Raw genomic sequence first — 16,760 nt, 5'->3', positions numbered from 1 at the left:
AAATGTACATAAATGAAAATATGAGCTTAAAAAGGTGATTGCAAAATCTGAAACACTTAGATGATCACTTTATGAGCTTTCATTCTTCCCTGAAACTTCAGTTAGAATGTTGTCTGTCAGAGGACTAAGATTTATGTACCAATAGTGTTAGATAGGAGAAGGCAATGGCACCCCACTCCAGTACTCTTGCTTGGAAAATCCCATGGACAGAGGAGCCTGGTAGGCTACAGTCCATGGGGTCGCTAAGAGTCAGACATGACTGAGCGACTTCACTTCACTTTTCCTGTTCATGCACTGGAGAAGGAAATGGCAACCCACTCCAGTATTCTTGCCTGGAGAATCCCAGGGATGGCGGAGCCTGGTGGGCTGCCGTCTATGGGGTCGCACAGAGTCGGACACGACTGAAGCGACTTAGCAGCAGCAGTAGCAGTGTTAGATATTTCTAAATGAACATATGAATAAATGTTTATTGACAGTGTTTAAAAAAATAGGTCATTGTCATTTATAAAATAGACTGGGTTTATAAACCACACATATAATTAGCAACATTATAGAGTTATATAGAGTTATATAGTAAAATAAAAAAAAAATCTTAAAGAGATGGGAATACCAGACCACCTTACCTGCCTCCTGTGAAAGCTGTATGCAGGTCAAGAAGCAACAGTTAGAACCAGACATGGGACAAGAGACTGGTTCAAAATTGGGAAAGGCATATGTCAAGGCTGTATGTTGTCACCCTGCTTATTTAACTTATATGCAGAGTACATCATGTGAAATGTCGGTCTGGATGAAGCACAAGCTGGAATCAAGATTGTAGGGAGAAATATCAATAACCTCAGATACACAGATAGCACCACCCTTATGCCAGAAAGCGAAGAAGAACCAAAGATCCTCTTGATGAAAGTGAAAGAGGAGAGTGAAAAAGCTGGCTTTAAACTCAACATTCAAAAAGCAAAGATCATGGCACCAGATCCCATCACTTCATGGCAAATAGATGAAGAAACAAAGGAAAGAGTGACAGACTTTATTTTTTGGGCTCCAAAATCACTGCAGATGGTGACTGCAGCCATGAAATTAAGACGCTTGCTCCTTGGAAGAAGAGCTATGAGAAACCTAGACAGCATATTAAATAACAGAGATATTACTTTGCCAGCTAAGGTCCATCTAGTCAAAGCTATGGTTTTTCCAGTAGCCATGTACAGATATGAAAGTTGGACCAGAAAGGCTGAACGCAGAAGAATTGCGCTTTCAAACCGTTGTTTTGGAGAAGACTCTTGAGAGTCTCTTGGACTGCAAGGAGATCAAACCAGTCAGTCCTAAAGGAAATCAACCCTGAATATTGGAAGCACAGATTCTGAGGCTGAAGCTCCAATACTTTGATCACTGATGCAAAGAACCAACTCATTAAAAAAAAACTCTGATGCTGGGAAACATTGAAGGCAGAAGGAGGGGACGACAGAGGATGAGATGGTTGGATGGCATCACCAACTCAATGGACATGAGGTTGAGCACACTCCTGGACATGGCAAAGGATAGGGAAGCATGGTCTGCTGCAGTCCATGGGATCACAAAGAGTTGGACATGACTGAGTGACTGAACAACAACAAATACAGTAAAATATACTTACATAAATCATAATGATAATATTTAATCTTTATTAGGTTTTTGATAATTTAAAACATTGTCTCAGATTATAATTTTGGGCATTTATTACCATTACAACTACATATTTCCCAGTCAAAGGAATAATGTGGAATAGACATCATCATATCTTGTTTTCTCTTGGATCCTACAATTTAAGGCTGCCACTTTTTGTTACTTCTGACAATATAACAAGTGATATAATAAGCCATAAAGTTATGGCTTAAAAAATTTGATCCATGTTTTTTGACAAGTATCTCAATATTCTAGTCACTGTGAAATTTTTAGGTGTGTTATGACTTATTTCCCAGCAATGGCCAGGCTAATCCAACATAATTTGAAAACATATTAGCTAAAATTATAATGTCTAATATTCTAAATTTTTTGTATCTTATTTAACATTGCTCCATTTCATTATTAGCTTTTTATCCTTTGTCCTTATGTCTTTAGAACTTGCAAAACATTTATCAGAGCACTTATTAAATGATTATCTCCCACTAATGTACATTTTATATTGCCATTTTTCAGTCTGTAAAACTGATGCCATTGCTTATGTAATTAGATGAAATGTGTAACAAATAAAAATATCAAAATAATATTTTTTGTTTTTATAAAGCTACATGCTATACTGATTTCATAATCATATAAAACAGCAGTTCAATCTCATCAAATTCATGCCACCATCTGTTTTTTTAAGTAAAATTTCATTGGAACATTGTTTTACAAAGGCCTCATGCAACACTTCATGTAAAAGAGTCTACAGATATAAAGCCTGGGAATATATAGCTTTCTGCTCAGGGCAATTTCAACCATGCCAGATCTGGCAATTCCTAATGAAACTTGATCTTTCAGTTATATTTTTTGAATATTTCTTAGTGCTTGGTAAGGAAAGATTAGAACATACTCTACATCAGGTTTATCCTAATTTGATTCCAGTGAGGAATGGAAAATCCCCACTTAGTACTATTATTCATGTATATGAAAGTATATTTACATATACTTATGCACACATTATATATATATATATATATATACATGTTTATATACACATATACATATGCATATTTGTATACATTCTATACTTGCATTGGGGCTTTTCATATAGCAATTATCTATGTATGTACATATATAATATATATATATATATATATATATATATATATACACACTTTCTAAATGAACATCTACTCATATTTACATACTTCCAGTGCAATATGCTTCAGGACATAGACATACAGAAACTGTATATTTATATACATATGTAAATATATGAGCATGCCCCTAAGCACCTGGTACTGGAAGTGTGTGGGTCATGGAGGAGAAATAAAAGTTTAAAATTTATAAAGCTTGGTGGTGGTTTAGTTGCTAAGTCATGTCTGACTCTGTGAGCCCATGAACTTTAGCCTGCCAGGCTTCTCTGTCCATGACATTATCCAGGCAAGAATACTGGAGTAGTTTGTCATTTCCTTCTCCAGGGGATCTTCCCAATCCAGGGATCAAACCCGGGTCTCCTGCACTGCAGGCAGATTCTTTACCAACTGAGCTACAAGGGAAGAGCTTGAAGCTAGTCTATGGAAACTTCTCCAATATTCAGATATTCAAAGCTATAAGTGAAAAAATTTGGTTCTTGTAATAGTCTAGTTAAAATGAAAGTTCTTTCTGGTTAAGAATATACTTGATTATGCAGCATATATCAATATAATTATAAATGTTTTATATACCATTTTGTGCTGCGTATGTGCATGTTAAGTCGCCTCAGTTGCGTCCGACTCTTTGAGACCCTATGAACTGTAGCTCACCAGCCTTCTCTGTCCATGGGATTTTCCAGGCAAGAATACTGGAGTGGGTTGCCATGCCCTCCTGCAGGGGATCTTCCCAACCCAATGATCAAAGCTGCATCTCTTATGTCTCCTGCATTTGCAGGCAGGTTCTTTACTGCTAGCATCACCTGGGAAGCCCCCTACTTGGGAAGCACCACATCAGTTTACCAGTAGTAAATAATGCATTTTGTTAATAATGAATAATAATGCCACAGGAAAGATTGGTTTATCTTTCCCTTTTCACTTTACAAAACTTTCAATTTAAAATATAAACTATACTTTTTATAATTACAATTTATAAAGTTACTGTCAAATAAAGAGGCTGTCATATAACATAGATTCAAAGTATAGGGGGTACTGACTTAGAGAAACAAAATAATGGTTATGGTGGGGAGTGTTGGGGGAAGGGATAGATTGGGAGTTAGGGGTTGGCATGTACACACTGCTACATTTAAAATAGATAACCCTCAAGGACCTACTGTAGTCATTTGTGATAACCTAAATGGAAAGAATTTTGAAAAAGAGTGGAAATATATATATGTGTAGCTGAATCACATTGCTGTACACCTGAAACTAACTCAACACTGTTAATCAACTATTCTCTAATATAAAATAAAAACTGAAAAATAAAATAAAAACAAAAAGTTAAAAAACAAACAAACAGTGCCCTAAAAAAAAGTACAAGGGCAAAGTGTTACAAAAGATGCATCAGGAACTTAATATAAGTACTATGTTGATTTTCTGAATTTGAGTTGTTAATCAACAAACTATTGTCAGACCTTTGGAGAAGAAAGATGCCACCTCTGTGAGATTGGCAGAATAGATAAATACTAGCATGGGGAGAAAAGTTATTAATCCACACATCTTGTGAAATAGTATTTCTCTTACTTGGATACTCCTGTTTCCAAAATTGAACAATTTTGCATTCACTTTTTAGTTTTGCATTCACTTTAGTTTTCTTCAAACAGAAAATTTGACTGGCATAAATGAAAAATTATCACTTAAAGCTAGATGTGAATCATCAGATAATTCATTTTTTTTATTCATTTATTTAATTTTATTTCTTATGGCAGGTAAAAGAATAGGGCAACTGGGGATCAATAAGGGAGAAAAAGGAATTGTTAGGAAGTAGCAAAGAAAGAAAGAACAGGTAGAGAGGAAGTATCAACAAAGACAAATTTACCAGCAATCATTGTGCCTAACTTCATCCTTCAGCTTAGAATTCTGGAACCTCCATGGTAATGACCTTAAATGTAAATGGATTAAATGCTCTATCCACAATACTTAAAATTAGTAGCCTGGTGAATAGAAAAGATTTACCTATTTTGTGCGAAATATTAATACGCCTTGTATATTCCTAGAGTCATTTCTAGGGATGTCAAATCAGGGGCAGTAGTAAAAATTCTGTGAGGTTGATCATTTATCACTTTTACAGATGAAGAATTTGAGGCAAATAAAATATCTTACTTAGGTTCTCATAACAAGCTGGGGACATAACAAGGATAAGAGCTGAAATCTTTCTGTTCTGATGCTTGAGCTGCAATTCTTAGGCTGGGCAGGCTTCCTCCACTAGTACGTTTCCCTCAGGCTTAACCCCAGTTGCACCATCCTTTCCCATTTTTCTCCCTTTTACTAAACTGGCACAAATCTTCCCTTAAAATTTTCTTACACTAATTATTCCTTAGTTGATAATAGTACCAAAAATCTTAGGTTATTTGCTTTAGACTTGTTTTTAACTTTACAAATTTACAAACTGGAATGCAGATGAAAAGTTGATGAGGGTTATTGGTTTGTGTGTAAACTTTTTTGAGTGAAAACTGCAGAGTATCGAAGCTCTTGGGAGACATAATAAAAAGAGACTAAATTATACTTTAGTATTTTTCCAGACCTCCCAAGTCTCCTCAGGAGACCATTTTATCCTTTTTAAAAACTAATATTTTTACTTTACAGTACTCGATTATTAAAGGACGAATTTTTCTTATTAGGTGAAACCAGAATATAGGTAATATTAAAGTGAAGTTTGCAATTTGTGGTAAAGAATAATTGAATATATGTATTTATATTTCTTTATAGCATATTATCAGGATGCCAAATACATCAATGTAGTGTAGAAACAGAATACTAATTAAGTTATTTTAAGTTGAATCAGAATATAATGTAGAAAAAAATAACCCATGGAACTAATTATTTGGCATACATTCCAAAGTAAAACTATGTAAAATATTCTTATTTTTCAAAATATGGGAAGACTATATACTTACTCCTTGGAAGGAAAGTTATGGCCAACCCAGACAGCATATTAAAAAGCAGAGACATTCCTTTGTCAACCAAGGTTCGACTAGTCATGGCTGTGGTTTTTCCAGTAGTCATGTATGGAAGTGAGAGTTGGACTATAAAGAAAGCTGCACACAGAAGAATTGATGCTTTTGAACTGTGTTGTTGGAGAAGACTCTTGAGAGTCCCTTGGACTGCAAGGTAATCCAACCAGCCCATCCTAAAGGAGATCAGTCCTGGGTGTTCATTGGAAGGACTGATGTTGAAGCTGAAACTCCAATACTTTGGCCACCTGATGGGAAGAGCTGACTCATTTGAAAAGACCCTGATGCTGGGAAAGATTGAGGGCAGGAGGAGAAGGGGACGACAGAGGATGAGATGGTTGGATGGCATCACCGATTCAATGGTCATTGGCTTGGGTAGATTCTGGGAGTTGGTGATGGACAGGGAGGCCTGGTGTGCTTTGGTTCATGGGGTCGCAAAGATTCGGACACGACTGAGTGACTGAACTGAACTGAACTGAACTGGATTGTAGCCCTCCATGCTCCTCTGTCCATGAGATTTCCCAGGCAAGAATGTTGGAATGGCTTGCCCTTTCCTTCTTCAAGGAATCTTCCTCCCCCAGGGATGAAACCTTTGTCTCCTGCATCGGCAGGCAGATTCTTTACCACTGAGCCACTTGGGAAGCCCCAATCATTATTTAGGCATTAGCTATTTGTCCTTGACACTCATGATCCATAAATGTCATGGCAAATGAGAGGTGCATGACTTTAATTCAATTAAATTTCATAGGTCATGATATAGCCAAGAAATTTTGCAGTTAAAAATAGCTACTCCCCCAGCATGAATGCAAAAAAAGGAACTCTATGCTTTAATGCAACTGGAGGATTGGAAGGTGGAGTAATGAATCTTTTTCAGAAAAATGTATTATTTAAATGTCATTCCTGCAGCTTCAAACCATATTCATGCACTACAAACATAATGATGATTATTCAATATTGCTAGATGACTAGATTTAAGCATGCAAAAAGCCTATTTAGATCTCTCATAATTCTCCATAAGCCACATGACTAAATAGCATTTTAAAATGTGAGAAAACAATATCTCAGTCTTGTGAGCCTCACTAGAGAAGTGTATAATAAGTTTTGGGAGAAAGCTTTCTTGGGGTGCTAATGCATACTGGTTTTATTAATTTACCAACAGACTTTGCCTCGTTGTTCCCACCTTAAAAAAGATTATAATAGTAGAAACATAATGAGTGCAGGAAGAGTCAGGATAAAGAAATGCCAAGTACATGTACTTTTTGGTTTTGTTTGCTTTTTAACATGGTCAACAATTTCAGAATGTCAGTCACACTTGAGAGATGTTACAAGTTGTCTGTTCCTGAGAAATATCATTTTAATAAACAATCCAACTGCACTTTCTTAGCATCTTCTCCTACTGCTCCTTTATTTCTTTGTTTTAAGTTGTTGCTTTAAATATTGCTGAGATGTGTGTGTGTGTGTGTGTGTGTGTGTGTGTGTGTTTATATTAAAGAGAGTGAAAATGTTGTACTTTACCTTTTTTCCTTAACTAAGCATCCATCCTAATGATGTAACTTCAGGATGATATATAGCATTTTATCTCCGGCGACCTGCTTTCTATGTCTAGTCTTGCATCATTTTCTTGAGGAGCCCTACGCTCTTAGAGGTAAACTTGTATGGAGAGGCCATCTCTGGATGAAACCTTATTTTTTAACTTAAATTATAAATTGAACTCTTTTAACGCAGCTTGATTGTCAGTAGGGGTTAGTCAAATTTCAGCTGAATAAATTAACATGAAATTTATACTAGAAAGACAGAGATAATCTATTAACTTTCTTTTAATTCTGAGTTATATCCACCTGTTTTTATATAAGGAAAAGTAGAAAGAAGAGGGAATAAACAAACAAACAAACAAAAAACCTTTAAAGCAAAATTATAATCTTGAATTGCTAATAAGAACATAATAGTTCACATTTCATGTTACAAAATTAGAATTCAAGTGTATGTCACTAAACTAGTATACCACTTGGCTAAATTTGGTGCAAATATTTATTCAGTTCAGTTCAGTTCAGTCGCTCAGTCATGTCTAACTCTTTACAACCCCATGGACTGCAGCATGCCAGGACTTCCTGTCCATCACCAACTCCCGGAGTTTACTCAAACTCATGTCCATTGAGTCGGTGATGCCATCCAACCATCTCATCCTCTGTCATCTGCTTCTCCTCCTGCCTTCAGTCTTTCCCAGCATCAGGGTCTTTTCAAATGAGTCAGTTTTTCACGTTAGGTGGCCAAAGTATTGGAGCTTCAGCTTTAGCATCAGTCCTTCCAATGAATATTCAGGACTGATCTCCTTTAGGATGGACTGGTTGGATTACCTTGCAGTCTAAGGGACTCTCAAGAGTCTTCTCCAACACCACAGTTCAAAAGCATCAATTCTTCAGCACTCAGCTTTCTTTAGAGTCCAACTCTCATATCCATACATCGCTACTGGGTAAACCATAGCTTTGATTAGACGGATCTTTGTTGGTAAAGTAGTGTATCTGCCTTTTAATATGCTGTCTAGGTTGGTCAGAACTTTTCTCCCAAGGAGTAAGCGTCTTTTAATTTCATGGCTGCAGTCACCATCTGCAGTGATTTTGGAGCCCCAAAATATAAAGTCAGCCACTGTTTCCACTGTTGCCCCATCAATTTGCCATGAAGTGATGGGACCAGATACCATGATCTGAGTTTTCTGGATGTTGAGTTTTAAGCCAACTTTTTCACTGTCTTCTTTTACTTTCATCAAGAAATATTTATTACATCTCAAATAATATATTATATAACTTTTGTGAGCAATACACTGCCATTATTGTTAATGTGTTGCATGAAAAAAAAATAATTCATTACTTAATTTCTACTTTCAACAGTGTTACAATTTAACTAAAAAATACATGTTCAGCCAAAAGCTGGTTAAATAAAAATGTTTCTCAGTATTTAGTAACATATGGCAAATTGCATTATTTAGAATGAAGGACAATATTGTAGGAGGAGAGAAAGATGATGCAGAGAGAAGACATGCAATTCACTGAACAATTAGTAATCTCTATGAGACCGCCAAATTATGTCTATCTCATTCTCTATGGCATTTTCTCAGTGTTTTTCCCATCAGAGAATATAAATAGAAAAAAAAAGAAAACTGACAATTTCTTAAAGTAAGTCTGACAATCAGAAGCTAGATTGTGTAATTATTTAAAGGATTACAAAATTAAATTTGGGCTCATTTTCTATTTCAGCAGAGGCATGGAGATCACTACTATCAAATTATACAACTAGTTGCTATCAGGTCACTTTGGAGGACCTGCAAATCAATGTTTATACAAATACTGTAAATATAGCTCAAAATTCATCACCCAAATTGAGATTATAAAAGACTGGTGATGGCTTATGTGCCAACTTTACTGGAATTAGGGATATCCAGCTAGCTGGTTAAGGTTTATTTTGGAGCATGTCTGTGAGGGTGTTGCAGAAAGAGATCAGCATTTAAACTGGTGAACTGAATAAACAGATAGCCCTCCCCAATGTGGATGGTCATATCCAATTCATTTAGGGCCTGGATAGAACAAAAAGTCAAAGAAAGTTGACTCACTCTATTGCTGTCATATTGAGCTGGAGATGGATCTTCTACTGTCCTCAGAGATTCTGGATCTGTGGTTTTAGATCAAGACTGGAATCTACACCATGAGCTTTGTAGCTTTCAGGCCTTCAAATTTTACCACTGGCTCTTCTGGGATCCCCAACTTGCAGACGGCAGATGGTGGAACTTTTCAGTCTCCACAATAGGGTGAGCCAGTACCTTACAATATCTCCTCATATGTATATTAATTTATTCCATTGTTTCTATTTTTCTGGAGAACTCTGACTAATACATGACATAAAAATGAATGCTTTGCCCAAGCCATGGCAAGAGTAGGTATGCATGTCTCTCTGAGCTATCCAGTTCCATTCTTGTCTCTGTGGCAACACCCATACCCTCCACTGCCATGATTGAACAAATGATGCACATGGCACCCTCAAGGGCCATAACAACTGGATGACCCAGATTGCTACCACTCTTCAGTTTCCAGACATGATACTCTCTGCCTCTGGGGACAAGACCATTGTTATGTGGAAGCTGACCAGAGATGAGACCAACTATGTTTTTCCACAGTGTGCTCTTTGGGATCACTCTCACTTTGTTAGTGGTAATCTCCTCAGATGGCCAGTTTGCTCTTTCAGGCTCCGGGGTTGGAACCCTTTACCTCTGGGATCTCACAACAGGCACCAACATGCACCACACCAAGGATGTGCTGAGTGTGGCCTTTTCTGACAACTGGCAAATTGCCTCTGGCTCCTGAGACAAAACCATCAAACTATGGACTACTCTACGTGTATGTAAATATACTGTCCAGGATGAGAGTCGACCAGAGTGAGTGTCTTGTGTTGGTTTCTTGCACAACAAAAGCAATCCCATCATTCTTTCCCATGGCTGGGACAAACTGGTCAAGGTATGGAACTTCGCAAACTGTAAGCTGAAGCCCAACTACATTGGCCACACAGGCTACCTGAACATTGTGACCATCTCTCTGGATGGATCCTTCTGTGCTTCTAGAGGCAAGGATGGACAGGCCATGTTGTGGGATCTGAATGAAGGCAAGTACCTTTACACACTAGATGGTGGGGATATCATCAGTGCCTTGTGCCTCAGTCCCAACCACTACTGGCTCTCTGCTGCCACAGGCCCTAGCCTTAAGATCTGGGACTTGGAAGCAAAATCACCATAGATGTAGTGAAGCAAGACGTTTTTGGTACCAGCAGCAAGACAGAGCCTCCCCAGTGTACCTCTTTGGCTTGATCGCTGATGGCCAAACACTGTTGGCTACATGTACAGCCAAGTGTGCATGTGGCAGGTAACCATTGGCACCTGCTAGAAACAAACAGGGAAGAGTTTAAAAATTTAAAAAAAAAAAGAAAAGAAAATAACTGGCTTTCTGAAAAAAAAAAATGAATGGTTAGAAGGGGATATTATATATTTTGATTTGGAGGGGATTTTATGACTGTTTTTGTTTTCATTCTGTTTGGATAGAACTCTATATCTGTTCAGGGTAGTGTCTGTTGATGAATGTAATTATGGAGGAAAATGTTATTTATCCCTATTTATCTCCATGCTGAAAATGTGGAGCTCAAAATGGGACTACTCTTAGAATGTAATATGAGTTCTTTGCAGTTAGAAGGGACTGAAAAGGGAAATTTAATGAACTTGTGTCTGGAAGCCATACAGATTGAAAGAAAGACGGTTTTGCTGAGGAACTGGAATTCTTCAAGTTTCTTAGGCCAAAATGACATGTGAAGTTTTTCAAAGTTTCAAACATAAAGTGCAGGGCTAGAGGGACATAAAACTGCAAGAGGCAGTCTATGCAGAAGGTACTACCTGAAAACCATGTGCCAAGACAGAAAATAGAAGGCAATAATTTTTACCACCTAGTTGAGAGTAGAAATTTTTAGTCAAGGCAACAGCAGATTAAAAAAACTCTAAAAATTGGACTGCTCTAGAAAAACAGAAGTTTTTCCTGTAACTGAGTGGTAGGGAATCTGTCTGCAATGCAGGAGTCACAGGTTCGACCCTTGGGGAGGGAAGATCTCTTGGAGAAGGAAATGGCAACCCATTCCAGTATTCTTACCTGAAAAGTCCCATAGACAGAGGAGGCTGGCAGGCTACAGTCCACAGATTCTCAAAAGAGTCAGACATGATTTAAGTGAGTAAACAACAACAACAGAAAAACATATCCACAACAGCTCTTGAGAGAAAATCAGTTGTGAGCATATAAACAAGCGATAATGTGTAAGAACATTCCATGATAGTACCAGCAAGTTATAAGCTTCCTGATTCTCTAAAGACAAGATAGAGAAGTAGAGATATAAGTCTGACAAAGAAAAATATAGAAAGTCACTTTAATCAGATATTATAGATTTCTTATCTACTAAGATCCAGATGGAACAGGAAGGAGAAATGTAAATAATAATGAAAACTTTAGCTCTATTGGAGAAGGACTGGATAAATAAAGTACAGTTTTGAGTCTTTTAATGTATTTTTTTGTATAAATTGATCATAGAAATTGCATTACATACAAATGTATGTAATACTAAACATACAGATGTTCAATGTGAATATAATAATAAACAGTATCTCACTGAGTGTAACACAGTTTATGTGTCACTTTGCCTCCCAAAGCAACAGTTAAAACAAAAACGTTGACAGCATTTATCACCTTGAATTACATAAGGAAAGTTATGACCAACCTAGATAGCATATTAAAAAGCAGAGACATTACTTTGCCAACAAAGGTCCATCTAGTCAAGGCTATGGTTTTTCCAGTAGTCATGTATGGATGTGAGAGTTGGACGGTGAAGAAAGCTGAGTGCCAAAGAATTGATGCTTTTGAACTGTGGTGTTGAAGAAGACTCTTGAGAGTTCCTTGGACTTCAAGGAGATTCAACCAGTCCATCCTAAAGGAGATCAGTCCTGGGTGTTCATTGGAAGGACTGATGTTGAAGCTGAAACTCCAATACTTTGGCCACATCATGCAAAGAGTTGACTCATTGGAAAAGACCCTGATGCTGGGAAGGATTGGGGGCAGGAGGAGAAGGGGATAACAGAGGATGAAACGGCTGGATGGCATCACTGACTCAATGGATATGAGTTTGGGTAAACTCCGGGAGTTAGTGATGGGTAGGGAGGCCTGGCGTGATGCTATTCATGGGGTCGCAAAGAGTCAGACATGACTGAGCGACTGAACTGAACTGAACTGATGGAAGTATAATTGTAATAAATTGTATTAGAGAATGCAGTACATCGTTTGCTTTTCTAGTAGGTGCAAAGGTAACAATTGATTTTTAAACCTTCCCCCCCAAAAGGGGGAGTTAGTAAAAAGAGTTTGTTTTAGGTATATAACTGCTCTACGCATTTCATTTCCTTTTTGAATGTGATTTCTCCTTTTAAAAAAGACTCTAGACAGTCACAAAATGCAAAATATGTATGTATGTATATATATCTATAGGTACACACAAACAGGTACACACATATTTAGGTACATGCAAATATTTTCTACGAGGTGTTCTGTATTAGAGTGAGAATGCCCTGATGTTTTGCATGTAAGAGTGTTTCCTTTAATTTAATATTAACACAACTTTGCACTCTTAAAGTCTACTTTCTAGGTCAGTTAATTAAATTGTTATATTTCCTATTTTTAACGAATTCAGGTTTTTTTAATCATATTCTTTTTTTTAACCATTTTTTTTTATATTGGAGTATAGCCAGTTAATAACATTGTTATAGTTTCAATGGACAGCAAAGGGACTCAGCCATACATATACAAGTATCCATTTTCCCCCAAACCACTCCCCCATCCAGGCTGCCAAATAACATTGAGCATAGTTCCCTGTGCTATGAGCTAGGTCTTTGTTGGTTATCCTTTTTAAGTATAGCAGTGTGTATATGTGATTGCAGACTCCCTAACTATTCCTTCCCCTAATCCTCCTGGCAACCAAAAGTTCATTCTCTAAGTCTGTGAATCTTTCTGTTTTGTAAATAAGTTCTGTTTCTGTTTTGTAAATAAGTTCACTTGTATCATTTCTTTTCAGATTCCCCCTACAAGGGATGTCATATGATATTTCTCCTTCTCTGTATGACTTTCTTCACTCAAATGGCCAAATTCATGCTCTGAAGTTCTCATCCATTGCTCTTAGCAAGCTACTGAAGTTGCCAAGTTACTGATGAACGTTTTTACAGCATACCAAATGCTGACTCTGAGATGTTTGGCTTTTCCACTGAAAATAAAAATAAACGTAAGAAAATAGAATGTTCATTGGACATTTTAAAAAGAACACAATTTCTTCTGGGAAAACATTGGAATTCTCAGAAAGTAATTTCATATTTAAATAATGACCATGGAAAGTAATATTTTACTATCTTATTTTAAATTATTCTTTTGAATTATTCTATTCATGTGTTTACCTCCATTCATGTGTTTACTTCCTAGATGGACTAGGATACTGGCAATTATTAGTTTCTTAGTTTTCTTTTTTAAATGTTTAATCATATATTTATAGATTTTTATAAATAACCTGCTAATTTTCCAATGAAAATTTAGAATTTTTCAGTTTACCCATGACAATAGATGACATTTTCCAAATGTTTTTCAATACATAGGACTGTTAAAATTTCATCAAGAACAACTGACAATCAGCAATAAAATCAAGTTTTTAATTTCTCTAAAATTATCTGGTTCTTTTGCGACTTCCCAGACAGTAGCAACTTAAACATTTCAATTAGTTGTTAGGCTTGGAAGGATAACAAGCTTTCTTTGAACTCCCAGATCCCATTATTCCAGTTGATAGAAACATACACTGGTTCCTACACAGTGAAATTAATCACTGTTTCACTATTTTGCTGACTTTCTTGCTGACCATGAGTATTGCAGGATATATCTTGTATGTCCACACACTTTGCAAGCAGAAGCACTTAATGACTTTGTTCCAGACTATGTTTTCAAGGACATTTATATAGAAAGCATCCTTAGAAGATTACAATAACATCTCCTTTCAATTCAAAGGACAGGTTTTCTTTAAGCTCAGATAAGAAAGATAATGTCAGATAATGTCTCCATTGGAGCAAAGGTCAGGTAGGATCATTGAACGTTATATAAACTTAGGGTTTCTCTCCCATTTATAGCACACTGCTTGTGCGTTTTTCTTCAGAAAAATGAAGATGGTTCCTCATACTTAACAGCCAAAGTATTTCTGAATATAATGTTGGTTTACCTTCCTAAGATCTATGAAATTATCAGGATTGTTTCATCTATTTAACTGCTATGGACGTAGCCTCAGGAAGAATAAATGATATTCTAATTATAAAGTAAATTATCTGGGTGTTAATCACAGCTATTTCACCTTCCCAAAACTCACTACTTAAATTAAATTTGGAGTTTCATTGTAATAAATACACATATATGAACTAGATAATTAAAAAATGCAAAAATTAAATCCCTTTTCTTCCTTGTCATGCAGTCATTTAATTTTTAACCTCCAAGCCAACATCTCTGCCAGTTCTTTTTTATTGAGGAGATAATTTAGACTCATACAAGTATATATTTAAATTTAAATACTTTTATAATTGGCCCTCCCTAGTAGCTCAGACAGTAAAGCATCCGCCTGCAATGAAGGAGACCTGGGTTCTATCTCTGGGTTGGGAAGATCCCCTGGAAAAGGAAATGGCAACCCACTCTAGTGTTCTTGCCCACAGAATTCCATGGACAGAGGAGCCTGGCGGCACACAGTCCATGAGGTCACAAAGAGTCAGCACGACTGAGCGAATGACACACACACACTCTTATCATAATATTAGCATTTAATATCACCTGTCTCCTTTTCACTTAATTATATATTTATATATTGATATTTTAAAAAAGAATTCATTCAGGAAAGCACTCTGGGCATTTTGAATTAAAAAAAGGGTTCAGTAAAGAGGAGTTTTGATTTTAAATACATAATTGTTTCAAATTTTCTTTTTTTTTTTGCTTTATACTTTCTAAAGCTGGTTTCTTGTTTTAAAAAATAGGCTCTATACAACCAAATAACACAAAGCATTTTCCTTATTTTTATGATGGGTATGATTCAACTAATATGAACACTTACTAGAAAAAGAGGGGAAAATACACAGGAATTTAATGAATACATGGCTCCGGATATTTCATAAGACTTTCAGGTTGGTTTGTTTGTTTGTTTCTGCCTTTAAGCAGCTCTCAGTTTGAGTTTTATTTGCAAAAATAGAATACTTTAAATCATAATTAATTCACAACTGAAGTAAGCACTTATTAATATCTGAAACCAAAGGCTTGATATGGGATACAGAAATGATACAACAGAGGTGGGAGTGTGCTGGAGACAAGACCATTAAAAAAAAAAGGAAAGTAAACTAAGGCATAATTCTGGTTATATGAATTAGAACCTCTTTCAGAGTCCAGGTCTGCCAACTACCAGCAATGCAAACAATTTTGTTTTTGTGCAATTAGTATGTATTTTATAATTTAAAAATGTTAATTACCAAAAGCATTCCTTGTTTCATAGAGTTTTGAAGATCAAATGAGAACACTGATGAAAGTACATAGCACAGAGCTTTTTACTTGGAAGCTCAACTAGTAAGTATGTGTGCTAAGTTGTATCTGTCTCTTTGTGATCCCATGGACTGTAGCCCACCAAACTCCTCTGTCCATGGAATCTTCCAGGCAAGAATACTTGAGTGGGTTACCATTTCCTTCTCTAAGAGTTACAGGTTTTTAATATCACCAGAAAATCGCTTCCTTGAGAAAACTACATACAAATTTTGTGCTAGTGCCCTGTTATAGGCAAAGACTAATTCTTTATCCTAAAAAATGGTATCTGAGCCCTAGAAAGTTAATATGATTAGCATGAAGACATTGTGATAACAACCACTTTATTAGGTCACTAAAATCCTCACATCGATTCAGAATAAGAAGTTTCCAATGGTTCAGAATTATGTCATCAGTTATGAAAACAAGTAATAATAATATGATACCTTTGGATGTATCATGCCAGGTTTTCACAAATGTTTGATTGCATCCTTCTAATTAAACACTCATATTTAAAGTTTTCACATGATTAGTAAAAAACAAAATGAGAGATTTAAATGAGTAACTATCAGATAAATTACTTCTATCCCTGTCTTTATAATAAAATCTGATTTCACTTCTAGATCTTAGGTTTAAACCTACCTCACTCGTGGATGATTTGGCATTTTATCAACTTCTACCCAAAAGCATGGAGAAAGAAGTAAGATAGAGTGAAACTCTTGGACATCATGGTAAGTATTGATACCAATTACTGATAAATTATTGGAAAAGAATGAAAAGTGAGCCAGAGAAATGATGTCAATTTTTGTGTTTGCCTTTTGTGGCATGGTGATGTGACT

At 36.2% G+C, this 16,760-nt stretch overlaps 1 pseudogene; it reads left to right on the top strand.

Moving 5' to 3' along the window:
• The first annotated feature begins 9,735 nt into the window (after nucleotides 1-9,735).
• On the top strand, nucleotides 9,736-10,704 carry LOC145515450 (small ribosomal subunit protein RACK1 pseudogene; annotated as a pseudogene).
• Nucleotides 10,705-16,760: the final 6,056 nt, after the last annotated feature.

Source organism: Giraffa tippelskirchi, chromosome 1, assembly GCF_054371585.1.
Source record: "Giraffa tippelskirchi isolate mGirTip1 chromosome 1, T2T-mGirTip1v1.2.pri, whole genome shotgun sequence".
NCBI classification, from domain to species: Eukaryota; Metazoa; Chordata; class Mammalia; order Artiodactyla; family Giraffidae; genus Giraffa; species Giraffa tippelskirchi.
This window is presented reverse-complemented; position numbering and strand designations above follow the sequence as displayed.